The 14,607-nt window shown below is 52.5% G+C and overlaps 1 protein-coding gene and 1 long non-coding RNA gene across 3 annotated transcripts in view; one reads left to right on the forward strand and one right to left on the reverse strand.

Annotated features, from left to right (window-relative positions):
• Positions 1 to 14,607, forward strand: part of LOC119951599 (zinc finger protein 229-like) — a gene marked incomplete at its 3' end in the record, with an annotated part of 96,696 nt that overhangs the window by 42,999 nt on the left and 39,090 nt on the right. The window lies entirely within an intron of this gene.
• The window catches only part of LOC119951267, a 28,505-nt gene continuing 20,646 nt past the window's right edge, over positions 6,749 to 14,607 (reverse strand). For both annotated transcript variants that reach the window (XR_005457568.1, XR_005457567.1), the window contains exon 3: positions 6,749 to 7,372. This is a non-coding gene — a long non-coding RNA (uncharacterized LOC119951267). The remainder of the gene's footprint in view (positions 7,373 to 14,607) is intronic.

Raw genomic sequence — 14,607 nt, forward strand, 5'->3', positions numbered from 1 at the left:
CATGGTTCGCTGGTCCTCCCGCGCACCTAGCACATTTGTCCTCTATCCCGAAAAATTTGCTCATCCGAGCCACCGTCATATGGGCCCGGTGAACGACCTTAAATTGGATCAGCCCGAGCCTAGCACATGTCGCGGTCGAGTTTACCCTACTCAGGGCCTCTGCCCACAGCCCATCCTCCATTTCCCCGCCTAGCTCCTCCTCCCATTTAAGTTTCAGTTCCTCTGTCTGGGACCCTTCCTCCCTCATGAGCACCTTATAAATACCCGAGACTCTACCCTCCCCTTCGTCCCTCCCAGAGACTATTCTGTCTAGGATCCCCATTGGCGGGAGGCGCGGGAAAGATGGGACCTGTCTACAAACAAAGTCCCGCAACTGTAGGTATCTAAAATCATTTCCCCTTACCAACCCAAATTTCTCCTCCAAGCTCCTCAAACTCGCGAAGCTCCCTTCCAGGAACATATCACCCACCCTTCCCGCCCCTGCTCGCCGCCATACTCGGAACCCCCCATCCATACTGCCGGGGGCAAACCGATGGTTGTCGCAGATTGGCGCCCAGACAGACGCCCCCATCTCCCCCACATGCCTCCTCCACTGGCCCCATATCCGCAGGGTCGCCACCACTACCGGGCTGGTGGTGTACTTGGCCGGCGGCAGCGGTAGAGGAGCCGTGACCAGGGCTTCCAAACTGGAGCCCCTGCACGAAGCCGCCTCCACCCGCTCCCAAATAGACCCCGTACCCACCATCCACTTCCTTATCATAGCGATGTTGGCCGCCCAGTAATAATTGACCAGACTCGGCAAAGCCAGCCCTCCCTCGCTGCGGTTCCTCTCCAACATCGCCTTCTTCATCCGCGGAGACTTTCCCGCCCAGACAAAGCTCATGATCAGCCCGTTAACTCTTTTGAAGAAGGACTGTGGGATAAAGATCGGGAGGCACTGAAAAATAAACAAAAATCGAGGGAGGATTGTCATCTTTACAGTCTGCACCCTCCCTGCCAGCGACAGCGGGAGTGCATCCCATCTCCGAAACTCTCCCTTCATTTGCTCCACCACCCTGGCCAAATTTAACTTATGCAGCCTGCCCCAGTCTCGTGCCACCTGGATTCCCAAATACCGGAAATTTTCCTCAACTAACCTAAACGGTAGCCCTCTCAATCTGTTCTCCTGGCCCCTTGCCTGTACCACAAACATTTCACTCTTGACCGTATTTAATTTGTATCCTGAGAACTGGCCGAACTCCCTCAGCATTCCCAGTATAGTTCCCATCCCGGCCACTGGGTCCGACACGTACAGGAGCAGACCGTCTGCATAAAGAGAAACCCTGTGTTCAACCCCGCCCCTCACCATCCCCTTCCAACCCTCTGCGGCTCTCAGCGCAATCGCCAGCGGCTCTATGGCCAGCGCAAACAGCAGCGGGGAGAGCGGGCAGCCCTGCCTGGTCCCTCGGTACAACCTAAAGTACTCCGACACTTCTCTGTTGGTCCTGACGCTGGCCCTCGGGGCCTGATATAATAATTTGATCCAATCCACCAATCCCTCCCCGAACCCAAACCGTCCGAGCACCTCCCATAGATATTCCCACTCCACCCGGTCAAAGGCCTTCTCGGCGTCCATAGCCACCACTACCTCCACCTCTCTACCCGCCGGGGGCATCATTATCACATTGAGCAATCTCCTCAGATTGGCCGCCAGCTGCCTACCTTTCACGAACCCCGTTTGATCCTCCCCAATCACCTCCGGTACACAGTCCTCCATTCTACCCGCCAGTACCTTTGCCAGGAGCTTGGCATCTACATTAATCAGGGAGATTGGCCTGTAGGACCCGCACACCTCCGGGTCTTTACCCCGCTTTAATATCAGAGATATGGTGGCTTGTGACATCGTCGGCGGCAGGGTCCCTCTGTCCCTTGCCTCATTGAAAACCCTCGCCAAGACCGGGCCCACCAGCTCCGAGAACTTCCTATAAAACTCTACTGGGTATCCATCCGGCCCCGGGGACTTCCCCGACTGCATGGCCTTTAGGCCCCCCAATACCTCCTCTACTCTAATCGGGGCCCCCAGCTCTTCCACTCGCCCCCCCCCCCCCCAACTGTTGGGAATGTTAACCCATCCAGAAACCTTTTCATCCCCTCCGGTTCTTCTGGCGGCTCCGAAGTATACAGCTTACGATAGAAGTCCCGGAATACCCTATTCAATTCTGCCGGATCCTCCACTTTGTGCCCCCCCTCGTCCCTCACTCTACCTATTTCCCTGGCCGCCTCCCTCCTCCTAAGTTGCTGCGCTAACAGTCTGCTAGCCTTTTCCCCATACTCGTACACCACTCCCCTCGCCTTCCTAAGCTGTTCCACGGCCCTGCTCGTGGATAGTGCCCCCAGTTCCGCCTGTAGCCTCTGCCTCTCCCTGAGTAAAACCTCCCCCGGGGACTCCGCGTGCTCTTCATCTATCCGGCCCATTTCCCTGACCAATCTATCCATCTCTGCCCGGTCTGCCTTGGCTCTATGGGCCCCAATTGAAATCAGCTCCCCCCGCACTACTGCCTTTAGCGCCTCCCACACGGTCGCCGCTGAGACCTCCCCAGTGTCATTCACCTGCAGGTAATTTTTTATACATTTCCGAAGCCTCTCGCAGATCCCCTCCTCCGACAGCAGTCCCACATCTAGCCTCCATTGCGGGCGTTGATAACTCGCTCCCCCGAACTGCAGGTCCACCCAATGCGGGGCATGGTCTGAAATGGTAATTGCTGAGTATTCCGTGTTCTTTACCTCCCCCATACAGTCCCTGCTTAGCACAAAGAAATCTATCCTGGAATATACTTTGTGGACGTGCGAGTAAAACGAGTAGCCCCTTCCTGTTGGCTGTCCCTCTCTCCAGGGGTCCACTGCCCCCATTTGCTCCATAAACCCTTTCAGCTCCCTTGCCATTGCTGAGAGTCTACCCGTTCTGGGACACGACCGATCCAAAGTCGGGTCAAGGACCATGTTAAAGTCCCCTCCCATTATTAGCCTGCGAGAATCCAAGTCCGGGATCTTCCCCAGCACTCTTTTAATGAAGTCCACGTCATCCCAGTTCGGGGCATATATATTCACCAGCACCACTCTTCTCCCCTCCAGCCTGCCCCGTACCATCAGGTATCTGCCCCCCCTGTCTGCGGATATGCCCTCTGCCTCAAATTGCACGCGCTTGTTGATCATGATTGCCACCCCTCTGGACTTCGAGTCCAAGTCCGAGTGGAAGACCTGGCTAATCCAGCCCTTCCTTAGCCTGGTCTGGTCTGACACTTTCAGATGTGTCTCCTGCAACATAATTACGTCCGCCCTCAGGGCCCGCAAGTGCGCGAACACCCGCGCCCTCTTAACCGGCCCATTCAGTCCCTTGACGTTCCAGGTGATCAGCCTGGTCGGGGGGCACATCCCACCCCCCCCCCCCACCCCGCTGGTCAGCCATAGCCTTTCTCGGGCCGGCCCCTGACCCGTGCGTCGCGCCCTTCCTGGCCCGCCCTATAGCTGCCTCCACCCTCGACCTCCTTTCCAGTGCCTATTTCAAGTCCCTCTCCCGTCAGCAGAACAACCCCCCCCTCCCCTAACCCCATCCCCCGATACCCCCACCCCTGCCATCTACTGGCTGTAACTTCCCCCCCCATCTGACTTCCTTGACTAGCCAATCTGCTAGCCCGGTGACTCAACACTCCGGCGCCTTCCTGTCCCATTCCCCTTGTTTCCCCGCCCTCCTCCCCACCCACTGGGGCAAGCCGGCTCCAGTGTCTTCCGCGAGCTGCACAAAAAGCCCAAACAGGAAAAAAAAAAAAAAAGGGAAAAAACATAGAAAAAAGAGAAAAAGCACATAAATGTCCATGAACAAAGGAAAGAGTCTCAAATGTTCCGCTTGGCCCCATTGGCCCAGCAAACCGTTGAGCAGCAGTCCAGGCACATTCGGCGTTCCTCCCCACAGAAATCCTCGGGCCCTAACTCGCGTCCTTGGGGCCTCCTTTCGGGACCAGCCCCAGGTCCCTCACAAAATCCATCGCTTCTTCGGGCTCGGAAAAGTAGTGGTGTTGACCCTGGTGCGTGACCCATAGCCGAGCTGGGAACAGCAGACCAAACTTCACGTGCTTCTTGAACAGCACCTCCTTGACATTCTTAAAGGCTGCTCGCCGCCGAGCCACCTCCTGGCTTAGGTCCTGATAGATGCGGAGAACACTGTTGTTCCACGTGCTGCTCCTGGCGCTCTTTGCCCACTGTAGCACCCGCTCCTTGTCCACGAACCTGTGGAACCTAATCACCATCGGGCGGGGGGTCCGCCCAGCCGCCCCTGCCTTGCCTGCACTCTGTGTGCCCCCTCCAGCTCCAGCGGTCGCGGAAAGGCTTCGGCCCCCATCAGCTGCTTCAGCAGGTCTGCTACAAACACTGCAGCATCAGCTCCCTCCGCCCCCTCCGGGAGGCCGACCATCCTCAGATTGTTCCTGCGGACTCTATTCTCCAGCTCCTCCACTCTGTCCAGCAGTCTTCTCTGCCGCTCTTTCAGGCCGTCCACTTCTAGCGCTGCAACCGTTTGCGCATCCGCCTGCTCCTCCACCGCCTCTCCCAGCTCCTTAACTTTAACATCCTGGGCGTCCAGCCTCTGGTTCAGCTGATCCACCGCTTTCTGGATTGGGTCCAAGCTGTCCCGCTTCAGCGCTTCAAAACTGGACTTCATTACCTGGAGCATGTTATCCAGCGCCAGCTGGATTGCTGAGTCCGGGTTCCGTGTGTCCGCCATCTTAGGTCCCAGGTAATTTTCTTCCGGTCCTTGTCTCTGTCCCTTTTTCTCCTTCTTCTTCTGCTTTCTGGAATCCCGCTGTTCCATGTGCCGCAGCCCGCTCCTCAGCGCCTCCGCTGCCGCTTTCCTTCGCCCAGCTCCTTCAATTTTACCTCCTGGGCATCTGAAGTGGGTCCAAGCTGTCCCTCCTCAGCAACTCCAAACTTTTTTTTCCCTTTGTCCTGGAGGAAGGAAGGTCCGTGGGTCCGCCATCTTACCCTGCAGGTCAGCTTCCTCCTTCTCTCTCTCTCTCCTTCTTCCTCACCTGCTGGCCTCCCACACTTACATCATCTGCAGCCCGCTCTCCTCCTCTGTTCCAGGCAGCCTTTCTGCCGCCTCCGTAGTCCCGCTATCGCGGGGAAACAGCTGTTCCAGCCGGCCGGAGTGAGAGCCCACCGAATGTGCGGCTCACCCGGACATCGCCGCCACCGGAAGTCTACAAACTACATTCTTTGACACACAATCTTCTACACACTTGCTGATGAAGTCTGTGATGGTGCTGGCAAACTCGTTTAGGTTGGCTGCTGAGTTCTTGAATATGGACCAGTCCACTGACTCCAAGCAGTCGCGTAGGAGCTCTTCTGTAGCCTAAGACCAGCATTTGCACAACCGTCTACACCAGATTCTCCGCTTAACTTTCTGCTTGTATGCCAGGAGGAGGAGCACCGTCTTGTGGTCCGATTTTCCGAAGTGCGGTTGGGGGATGGATCGAGAGGCGCCCTTGATGTTTGTGTAGCAGTGGTCAAGGGTGTTGGGGCCCCTGTTGGGACAGGAGATGTGGTGGTGGAATTTTGGCAGTACACTCGAGGTTGGCCTGGTTAAAATCCCCGGCCACGATGAACATGGCCTCCGGGTATTCTGCTTCATTGTTATTTATAGCAGTTACAATTTATCAAGCGCCTTCTTCACTTCCGCCTGGGGTGGGATGTAGACCGCTGTGATGATGGCAGAAGTGAACTCCGTGGAAGGTAGTATGGACGGTACATCACAGTCGGGTATTGCAGGTCCGGGGAGCAGTAGTTTGCCAGGGTCGGCATGACCGAGCACCAGGAGGAGTTGACGAGGAGGCAAATCCTTCCGCCCACTCCAGGTTCAGTCCTGGATGTGATTAACAGCAGGAATAACCACACAATCCAACCCGTCATCACTTGTGAACCCTTTGGTGTCTCAGCAGGTTGGACGACTGAGTGAATCCTTCCCCACAGTGAGAGCAGGTGAATGGCCTCTCCCCGGTGTGAACTCACTGGTGTGTCAACAGGGCAGATGAATCACTAAATCTCTTCCCACAATCAGAGCAGGTGAATCAACTCTCCCCAGTGTAAACTCAGTGGTGTCTCCGCAGTATGGATGACGTTCTAAATCTCTTTGTGCAGTGAGAGCAGCTGAATGGTCTCTCCTCAGTGTGGATGCGCTGGTGGATCATCGCTCCCACAGTCAGAGCATTTAAAGGGTCTCTCATTGCTGTGAGTGACATTGTGGCTGAGCAAGTGATGACCGAGTGAATCTTTTCCCAGTTGGAGAGGTGAACGGGCTCTCCCCGGTGTGACCTCGCTCGTGTTTCATCAGGTTGGATGAGGTTCTAAAGCTCTTTGTGCAGTGAGAGCAGCTGAACGATCTCTCCTCAGAGTGAATGCGCTGGTGGGACATCAGTAACTGAGAGCTTTTGAAACTCCTCCTGCAGTCAGAGCATTTAAAGAGCCTGCTCTTGGTGTGAGTGACATAGTGTTTCAGCAGGCTGGATAACTGAGTGAATCCCTTATCACACACTGTGCAGATGAACGGCTTCTCCCTGGTGTGAACTCGCTGGTGTGCCTGCAGGTTGGATAACTGAGAGAATCCCTTATCACACAAAGTGCAGATGAATGGCCTCTCCCCAGTGTGAACTCGCTGGTGGTTCTGCAGGTGGGGTATCCGAGTGAATCCCTTCCCACACACAGTGCAGGAGAATGGCCTCTCCCCGGTGTGAATTCTCTGGTGTCTCTGCAGGTGGGATAACCGAGTGAATCCCTTCCCACAGTCCGAGCAGGTGAATGGCCTCTCTCCAGTGTGAACTCGTTCGTGAATCCGCAAATTGCCAATGTCAGTGAATCCCTTTTCACACTGAGAGCAGGTGAAAGGCTTCTCTCCAGTGTGACTACGGTGATGCCTTTCCAGCTCCCCCGGGGCTGTGAATCCCTTCCCACAATCCTCACATTTCCATGGTTTCTCCATGGTCCAGGAGATCTTGCGTCTCACCACGTTGGATGATCAGTTGAAGCCTCGTCCACACACAGAACACCTATACAGTCTCTCCCTGCTGTGAATGGTGTAGCATTTTTTCAGACCGTGTAACTGGTTGAAGCTCTTTCCACAGTCAGTGCTCTGTAACAGTCTCACACGGGTGTGTGTGTGTCTCGGTGGCTTTTCCAGACACACTGATGTTTAAAATCTCTTGAAGCAGACAGAATAGACAAACAGCTCTCCTTCTATATTCAAAGGCCAATGATATTCAGTTCCCAAGAATTGAGTGACTCAGTCAGTTCTTGACGCGATGTTCAGTTTGAGATATCAGCTTCAAACTCCTCTCATTTTAACTTCCTGCAAGAAGATTTTACAAAAATCATCACTGTCAGTACAGGATAGAAATTCATAACAAACAATTCTAGTTTCTAGCGAACATTCTTTTTCTCTCTCCCTCAAATACTCTAAATCTTCATCCCACACACTCTCCCTCCATTCTCACTCTGCTGTATCTAATATTCACCCTTCCAATTCTCCTGAAAGTGTAGATTGCTGCTGCTCAACAAATCTAAACTCATTACAACCTGTACAAGAGTAGAGACTCTCCATCTAAGTATATTTACTGATTAGAGATGGGGTTATTCGGAGGAAGAATTTTATTTAGTCATGGAATTGTGAATTGCGCTTTCACATAGCCGTCCGTCAGTCCAGAAGTAAAACACTCGAACACGTTGGTAACGAATATTCGTTTATTCACGGCTGGGACAAATCTCTAAGTAGTCGGGGAACCACCTTCGAGAAGTGCCAAAGTCCCAGAGTACGGACTGTCCCTTTATACAAACACAGCTTAGAGGTGGTCCCCTTAAATTCCTAGATACACCAATGATTTGGCAGGGATCCAGAACATGTACTTATATGGAATTATTATCCTCGAGGTAGGCTGGTGACTATGACATAATCATTACACGGTTCACTAATACTGCTGCGGCTAACGGTTTTCTTATCCTATCCGTCCATCAGGTCCAACTTCCTTATCTCCTTCCCTCTCGTGCTCCTGAGTCAGCTCTTTCACATTCCAATGTCCATTGTCTCAGTTGACAAGGTTTTACACACTCATCTTTGCTGTCTCTGCACTAACAAATACAGAGTTCTGTTCTCATTTTACTTGATGATCACAGATATATTTCAGAACCTTAATATTACATACAGACAGCAAGGTTAAAACAAGACAATAAATGTAATCCACTTCCACAGAATGGTCATGAGCAGGAACCCACTGCCCACAAGGGTTGTGGAAGTCGAGATGATCAATAATTCAAAATAATATAGGATGGGCACTTGCGGAAAATAGGTTTTCAGGGGAACAGGGATATTGAGGGGGAAATGGGACTGACTGGATTGCTGTACAGAGAGTCAGCATTGACTTGAGTTCCCAAATGGATTCTGTCAGTGCTGCAATAACTGTATGACTGGAAATATATAATGTAGGTACAGTGCTATATTACAAAACTAGAACTAATAATAAATATATTTTATTCCAGAACCATCAATAATATATCTAATACATTCCATACAACAACATTAGACATATCTCTGCCCGATATTAATTTTTTTACAAATTCATTTACGGGATGTTGGATTCGCTGCTTCGGCCAGCATTCATTGCCCATCCCTAGTTGCCCTTCAGAAGGTAGTTGTGAACCACTGCAGTCCTTGAGGTGTAGGTACATCCCTGTGCTATTAGGGAGGGTGTTCATGGATGTTGGTCCAGCGACAGTGGAGGAACGGCAAGATTTTCCAATTCAGGGTGGCGAGTGACTTGGAGGGGATCCTCCAGGTGGTGGGGTTCCCAGGTATCTGCTGCTCTTGTCCTTTTAGATGGCAGTGGTCGTGGGTTTGGAAGGTACTGTCTATGGAACCTTGGTGAGTTACTGCAGTGTAGCTTGTAGATGGTACACATGGCTGCCACTGTTCGTCGGTGGTGGAAGGTTTGAATGTTTGTGGAAGGTGGAGCAATCAAGCAGACTACTTTGTCCTGAATTGTGTTGAGCTTCTTGAGTGTTGTTGGAGCTGCACTCATCCAGGAAAGCAGAGAATATTCCACTCCACTCCTGACTTGTGCCTTGTAGATGATGGATAGGCTTGGGGAGGTCAGGAGGTGTGTTACTCGCCATAGGATTCCTAGTCTTTGACCCAGCCACCGTATTAATATGGCTTGTCCAGTTCAGTTTCTGTCAATGGTAACCCCCAGGATGTTGGTTGTGGGGGATTCAGCTATGGAAATGCCACTAGGGGCAGCAGGGTAGCATGGTGGTTAGCATAAATGCTTCACAGCTCCAGGGTCCCAGGTTCGATTCCGGGCTGGGTCACTGTCTGTGTGGAGTCTGCACGTCCTCCCCCTGTGTGCGTGGGTTTCCTCCGGGTGCTCCGGTTTCCTCCCACAGTCCAAAGATGTGCGGGTTAGGTGGATTGGCCATGCTAAATTGCCCGTAGTGTCCGAATAAAAGTAAGGTTGTTGGGTTACGGGTATAGGGTGGATATGTGGGTTTGAGTAGGGTGATCATGGCTCGGCACAACATTGAGGGCCGAAGGGCCTGTTCTGTGCTGTACTGTTCTATGTTCTATGTTCTATGAATTTCAAGGTGCGCTGGTTACAGCCTCTCTTGTAAGAGATGGTCATTGGCTGGCAGTTGTGTCACGCAAATGTAACTTGCCACTTATTAGGCCAAGTCTGGATATTGTCCAGGTCTTGCTGCATTTGGACATGGACTGCTTCATTATCTGAGGAGTTGAGAATGGTGCTGAACATTGTGCAGTCATCCATAAACATCACCACTTCTCACCTTTTGATAGAAGGGAGGTTATTAATGAAGCAGCAGAAGATGGTTGGGTCGAGGAATCTGCCCTGAGGAACTCCTGCAGTGATGTCCTGGAGCTGAGATGATTGACTTCCATCGCCACAACCATCTTCCTTTGTGCCAGGTCTGACTCCAACCAGTGGAGAGTTATCCCCTGATTCCCATTGACTCCAGTTTAGCTCGGGCTCCTTGATGCCAGACTCATTTGAATGCTGCCTTTATGTCAAGGACAGTCACTCTCAACTCACCTCTGGCATTCAGCTCTTTCGTCCATGTTTGAACCAAGGCCGTAATAAGGTCCGGGGCTGAGTGACCCTGGCGGAACCCAAACTCAGCGTCTGCGAACAGGTTATTGCTCAGTAAAGTGCTGTTTGATTGCACTGTTGATGACTCCTTCCACCACTTCTGCTGTTGATGGAAATAGACTGATAGGGAAGTAATTGGCTGGGTTAAATATGTCCTGTTTACTGTCCCCTTAAATGTCAGCCATCTCCTGGGGAAAGCAGCCCTTTGTGAACATTAGGAAAGAGACCATCCTTTTAGCCAGACAAATAAATGTGTCAAGTTGAGGGAGCAAAGGATGTAATGGGCACCATGGTAGCATAGTGGTGAGAACAATTGCTTCACAGCTCCAGGGTCCCAGGTTCGATTCCCAGCTTGGGTCACTGTCTGTGCAGAGTCTGCACGTTCTCCTCATATGCGTTTGGGTTTCCGCCGGGTGCTCTGGTTTCCTCCCACAGTCCAAAGGTGTGCAGGTTAGGTGGATTGGACATGCAAAAATTGCCCTTAGTGTTGGGTGGGGTTACTGGGTTATAGGGATAGGGTGGAGATATAAGCCTGGGCAGGGTGCTCTTTCCAAGAATCGGTGCAAACTCGATGGGCCGAATGGCCTACTTCTGTACTGTAAATGTTATGATTCTGTGTCAATGTCCTTAAGAGAGACCTGGGCGAAGCTTTCCAAAGTCTGCACCCTCCCTGGATTCACTTCCTTTCTCTTCAGTTGCTGCAAGTCACCAATTGAAGGTGAGAATGAGAAAAGAAATGGAAAGGGGGAGAAAAGAAAGTGTTTTACTCACAGATGTTAGTTTCAGTCTGTGTGCCGCTCAAGCTCACTCAGGGTTGGGGGGGACAACAGTTTTGCTCGGCAAGAACCCCCATGGCCTGCTTCCGCATTGAGAATATGGGAATATGTCCCTCAGATATGCGCAGTCCCGGGCCAGAGGAGAGGGAATCATTGATCGATGGAGCAGCCAGCCGGTTGCCTCGAAACCGTCTCGAGGATGTGTTTGGGGAGGGGAAACAAAGGGTGGAAGCGGGGCTCACGTGTCCACGCGCTGGGCTTCAACGTAATGACGTCACTGCGGAGTGGCTTTATTCCTATTGGTTGATTTAGAGGACGAGCTCCTTTGTGATGTCACAATGTGGAGGTTGGAGAATGAGTTTCAGACTAAAACTTCCTCTTCTGGGCAACATCTGGGAGCAAATCAATGCCTTTCAGAAGGTCATAAGATATAGGAGCAGGATTAGGCCATTTGGACCATTGAGTCTGCTCTGCCATTCGATCATGGCTGATCTCATCCTGGCCTTAACCCACCGTCCTGAGATTTCTCCAGGAGAATTGAGTGACAAATTCAGCGATGTTACCATGGAGTGTGATTTTTGATTGTGCTCAAAGTAAAAGGGAAACGTTCTATTTATAGTTTAAGGGATACATTCCCTATAAAAATTGTGTTTAGGCAGACGGGCAGCACGGTAGCATGGTGGTTAGCATAAATGCTTCACAGCTCCAGGGTCCCAGGTTCGGTTCCCGGCTGGTTCACTGTCTGTGTGGAGTCTGCACGTCCTCCCCGTGTGTGCGTGGGTTTCCGCCGGGTGCTCTGGTTTCCTCCCACAGTCCAAGGATGTGTGGGTTAGGTGGATTGGCCATGCTAAATTGCCCGTCGTGTCCTAAAAAGTAAGGTTAAGGAGTGGGGGGTTGTTGGGTTACGGGTATAGGGTGGATACATGGGTTTGAGTAGGGTGATCATTGCTCGGCACAACATCGAGGGCCGAAGGGCCTGTTCTGTGCTGTACTGTTCTATGTTGTTGTATGTTGCAGGAAAAGTCATAAAACTTGACGTTTTTGTCTTATGACTCTTTAATTTGTTCACTGGGTTTACAATTTATTTTTTTAAATTATTGATCTTGACAGAGATCTTGCACAGTTGGTTTAGAGCCACACGTTTCAACTTCCCATTTAAGCCTCAGGCAACTTGCTGTCTTTCTGTTTCTCATGTCAGTGACAGCCCAGTAACTGAGCTGAGGGCTGGAGATACTGTGACCCCTTGTCGGAGCTGAAATCAGTAGAAAGAAGAACCATAGTTTCTTTATAGAAAATATTTTATTCAGGTATTTATAATTGTAATTTTAACCATCAGGTATCAAAAGGAACAAAACAACACACCCATCCAGTAACAAACCCCAGCCAACATGGCTTACACAAACAGGACCTCCTTCCCCAGCCCTCCCTTTCCACTGGTGTTCGTAACCTTACTCAAAACCCCATGCCCCCCACCCCTGCCACAGCTTAATTTTTCTTGAAGAAGTCAATGAGCGGCAAACCCCTGTAACGATCCCCTCAAGGTGAACTTGATTTTCTCAAGTCTGAGAAACCCCGTCATGTCACTAACCCATAACCCCAACTTCGGGCGTCCCGAGTCCCTCCATCCCAGTAGGATCCATCTCTGGGTCACCAGAGAGGCAAAGGCCAGAACACCGGCCTCTCCCATGCCCTGGGCTCCCAGATCTTCTGACACATCAAAGATTGCCACCTCGGCACACTTCCGGTGGCAGTTATGCAGCAATAAGCCACACATGTGGGAGCTCCCGTTTTAAAGAGATTTTTCGGCTCTTTTGAGAGCCCAAAACGGAAATTTTTCGACGTCTCCCGGTGGGGGAAGGTGTGCTGAACGACTTTCCCTGCAGTCCATGACTCGAACTCGGAGTGGAAAGGTGGAAAAAACAGCAGCAGCTCCTCAGAAAAAACGGGGGAAGGGATCCAAGATGGCCACCGACAAAGCTCCAGGGGAGTGGAGACTCTGGGCCCAGAAACAACAAACTGATCTCCTGCGCTGCTTTAAAGAATTCAAGGATGAAGTACTGAGCTCTCTGCAGGAAACAAACAGAAGGCTGTCAGAGATTCAGTCCACCCAGGGTGCTGCCATCAAGAAGTTGCAGACGCAGGCCATTGAACGAGAGGAGGAGGCCGTGGTCCTCGTGAGTAAGGTGGAGGGGCACGAAGCACTCCACAAGAAGTGGCAGGAACGCTTCGAGGAGCTGGATCACCGCATGAGGCGGAAAAACCTGCGGATCTTGGGCCTTGCGGAGGGGCTGGAGGGATCGGACCTGACAGCCTATGTGGCTGTAATGCTGGGTTCGCTAGTGGGGGCCGGGTCTCTCCATCTGCCCCTGGAGCTGGAGGGAGCACACAGAGTACTGGCCAGGAGGCCTAAGGAGAATGAACCCCCGCGTGCAGTGCTGGTGAGGTTCCACCGGTTCAGTGATCGGGAGTGCGTGCTGCGCTGGGCCAAGAAGGTGAAGAGCAGCAATTGGGAGAATGGGGTAGTGCGGATCTACCAGGACTGGAGTGCGGAGGTGGCTAAGCGGCGGTCTGGATTTAATCGGACGAAAGAGGTGCTTTATAGAAAAAAGATAAAGTTCGGAATGTTGCCGCCCGCGCGCCTGTGGGTAACTTATTCGGACCGGGACCATTATTTCGATTCCCCGGAGGAGGCGTGGGCCTTCGTGCGGACGGAGAAACTGGACTTGAACTAGGGGTTGGGGGTTGCGAGGTCAGCTGTAAGATATTAGTGCTGGATTCGGCTGTTGCTGTGTTCTCTTTTTCTTCTGTTTTTTTCTTGTTTTAGTACTTTTGCAATTTTGATATGGTTATTTACGGGGGGGTTGTTCTGCTATGTTTTTGTTTTTGTGCTTGGGGCATTGTTTGGGCTGTGTATCTTGCGGGGAGGGTCGGGGGGGTATGTTGTATTCTATGTCGGAGTGGGGGTATGGAGGGGGGCTGATATTTGGGAGCTGCGTCAGAAGGGTGTGGTGGGGCAGGGCGAAAGCGCGGGCTTTCCTCTGGTTTCCCGTGCTGCGGGGCTGGGGGGTGGAGATGGTGACGGGGGAGGCGGGGTCTTAACTGGTTCTTCCCCGCGCTGGAGCGGTGCCAGGAGGAGGGATAGATTGGGGGATGATCCCACTTCGGGAGGGGTCGGGCTATTGGCGGGAGTTTCCGGGGTCAGCAGAAGTTAGCTGACCCACGGAAGTACAATGGAGGACGGTTCGCGGCTGGGAGGGTTCCTAGCCTGGGGGGGAAGGGAGGGGGGGAAAGGGGAATACCGGGTTGCTGCTGGTAGGGTCAAGAAGGAGCTGGTGGGGGCTGGGGGGACAGAGGTGAGGGGTTGTCGCTATGGGGACGGGGTCGAGCAGGGGGTGCTGGCCTGGGGCGGGCAGTCAACGGGCTATGGCTAGCCGACGGGGGAGGGGGGCGGGACGCCCTCTGATCCGGTTGGTCACCTGGAATGTGAGAAGGTTGAATGGGCCGGTGAAGCGGTCAAGGGTACTGACTCACCTGAAGGGGCTAAAGGCGGATGTGGCAATGCTTCAGGAGACCCACCTGAGGGTGGCGGACCAGGTCCGCCTGAGGAAGGGATGGGTGGGGCAGGTTTTCCACTCGGGGTTGGATGTGAGGAA

The sequence above is a fragment of the Scyliorhinus canicula genome, chromosome 17 (assembly GCF_902713615.1).
Source record: "Scyliorhinus canicula chromosome 17, sScyCan1.1, whole genome shotgun sequence".
Classification (NCBI taxonomy): Eukaryota; Metazoa; Chordata; class Chondrichthyes; order Carcharhiniformes; family Scyliorhinidae; genus Scyliorhinus; species Scyliorhinus canicula.